We start from the raw sequence: 2,500 nt of genomic DNA, 5'->3' as shown, positions 1-2,500 counted from the left end.
AAATAAAACGCTAATCAATATTGTTTTGTGAGTCATTGGAAATCAACCTATTATGTCATTCAGTTATGAGGGCATGTAAGAACCAGGCTAGCTGTTTCCCCCTGTTTCTAGTCTTTATGCTAAGGTAAGCTAATTGGCTCCTGGCTGTCAGCTTCATTTTTTGTACACAAACGAGAGTGGTATCAATTCTCATCGTTCTGCAAGAAAACAAATAAGTGTCTATACAGTATATCCCAAAAATATCAAAGCGTTTCTTTAGATTTCTCAATACCTGCTTGTAGCTGAAGGTATTTTACCATCAAACACTAGTCCAAAACACTAGTATTAGAGGTAGCAAATTCATCCAGGTATTAAAATACCCTTGAATCCACTTATTATCCTAATTAAACCATTGTACCTTTTACCAGATCAGGGCATGCGTTGAACTTGTTTTGCTGCATTTTAAACTGTGGCAAAGGCATTGTCTCTGGTATTCAAAGAACCACTGAACTATGCATGAAGTTGAACCTTACCTAGCGTTAATGTGTGTGACAAGAGAACCTAAATGGCCAAAGGTGAAATCTACTTTTCTTCCCATTGTAGGAAGGGAGCAGGTAATCCGATCTAGGTGAAGTCACCGGTTGAGATTTGGAATCCATAGTGAAGGCAGCAGGGTGCGGCGTAAAGGACAATTGATCAGTGTGCGGTTGAGTCTGTCATGTGTCAGACAGCAGCGCTTTGTAATTGTGTTACTTTGGAAACACTTTCAAAAGTCAAAGAGCAACAACAACAAATGCTGCATCCAACACATAAAAAAAGACAGTCACTGAGAAGGCAGAGGATTAAATGAAGTCATGAAATATTTGAGAATATTGAAACTTTCAGATTATAGACTAAAGTCATCCTTTAAATCATGACAGCTTGTATAGTGCAAAGTAATCATTTCACATATTTGGTTTCAACACAGTTGTTTGGGAGCTAGGCTTTACTCCCATTATTTCCTATCATGTTACCTTTTTTTGGCAAGATGTTTGTGATCAGATTGTATCTCAAACCTACAGGGCCTGTCACTGGCTTGGCTGCTCCCTCAGCAGAAGTAGCAGAGTTTTTCCTTGGCTTCTATTGTGGATTTTAGCAACAAATGTCAGAGCATTGGGTCTGATCCTTTGTTATTGAGATGAAACCAGCCCCCGAAGTCCTCTCAGACTGAGTAAACAAAGCTAATAGAAAATCATGCCGGCCTGATTAACCTTTCTTATTACATTGTTTGCATAGAACATCATTAACAACAGCGGCATTTCTCATGCCAGAGAGAAAGAACAATGGCCTGTAGATTATTTCTTTATAAACAACAGCAAAGAAACTGTTGAGAATTTGGCAAATAGTTTTTAAGCAATATGGCATTCACGTCTGTTTTGTGTCTATAGTACAATCATTTTATATCCAAACCTCAAATCAGGAATGGAAAGACTTTTTCAGATAAATTCTTAAAATATTTCACTTGATTGTTTGGTTTTTGACTTAATAGGTGGCTCCTGTCTGCCGGTTGGGATCAATACACAGTGTTGAGATGTAACTTATTACACGTGGAGCAGCAGTACATTACTCAAATTCAAAAAATCAAATGAAAATGGCAAATAAAGAAATGATCATGACAAATGGTACGGTTAATGATAAAACACAAAGGATGCTGTGTTGTTGGAGATTACTTGATTGATTAATACAACTGGAGGAAGAATTGGAAATTCAAATAGCATAAAAATAATTGTCATCTTCATAAACTGCATAATTATGATTCCAATCGCATGCTAGAAGGTGAAAATGACTTTCTTTTAAACTCTGTATCATATGGGATTCCATCCAAAATGACAAGTAATGCTGATTTTCTTCGCAGGCAATTAATCAGTAATCCAGCTAATTGTTGCAGTTTTGCAGAAAAGCAGGTAATAACAATGTGGAAAAACGAGCCTCCCCAACCTTGTCAATAGTTGAATAATAAACATAGGGGTAGTGTGTGTTTTTTTTTATTTTGGAAGGTAAGGTTTCTCCTTCCAGAGGTCTGTCACAGGAAAGAAAGCCTACCTTGCCGTGTGACAAGAAGATGAGGAAGTGTTGACAGAAGATTCCCCTAAAATACACATATAATAAAACACACACACACACAAAACACAATCTTGTGAAAGGTGATATCTTGTGAAACTCCTTGCAGATCCTCAAGGAAAGGAAAGAGGGATTAGGGCAAAAGGGATGGATAGGAGTGGAAAAAAAGGACAAAAATGGGAGAGCAAACAGAATTCATGCTCTTTTTTTCTCTTTTCATCCATGCAGTGTCTGTCTGTCTCCTTCCTCGCAGCTATGAGGCAGCAGTGATTGTCCCCCATTGGTCCCAGGGTCCCCGCGGTGGAGGCCCACCCTACAGCCATGCCCCCAGACACAGAGTCTGATGAGGAGCACAAGGCCGCGAAGGCTTACCCTGAAAGCCCAGGGGAACACACACACACACACACACACACACACACAC

The 2,500-nt window shown here is 39.1% G+C and overlaps 1 long non-coding RNA gene across 1 annotated transcript in view; it reads left to right on the top strand.

The window, feature by feature from the left end:
* LOC116672424 (uncharacterized) overlaps positions 1–2,500 on the top strand; it is a 14,264-nt gene that overhangs the window by 3,322 nt on the left and 8,442 nt on the right. The gene's annotated exons all lie outside the window — the stretch shown is intronic.

The sequence above is a fragment of the Etheostoma spectabile genome, chromosome 22, assembly GCF_008692095.1.
Source record: "Etheostoma spectabile isolate EspeVRDwgs_2016 chromosome 22, UIUC_Espe_1.0, whole genome shotgun sequence".
Lineage (NCBI taxonomy): Eukaryota > Metazoa > Chordata > Actinopteri > Perciformes > Percidae > Etheostoma > Etheostoma spectabile.
The sequence above is the reverse complement of the archived record's forward strand: the minus strand, read 5'-3'. Positions and strand labels throughout refer to the sequence as shown.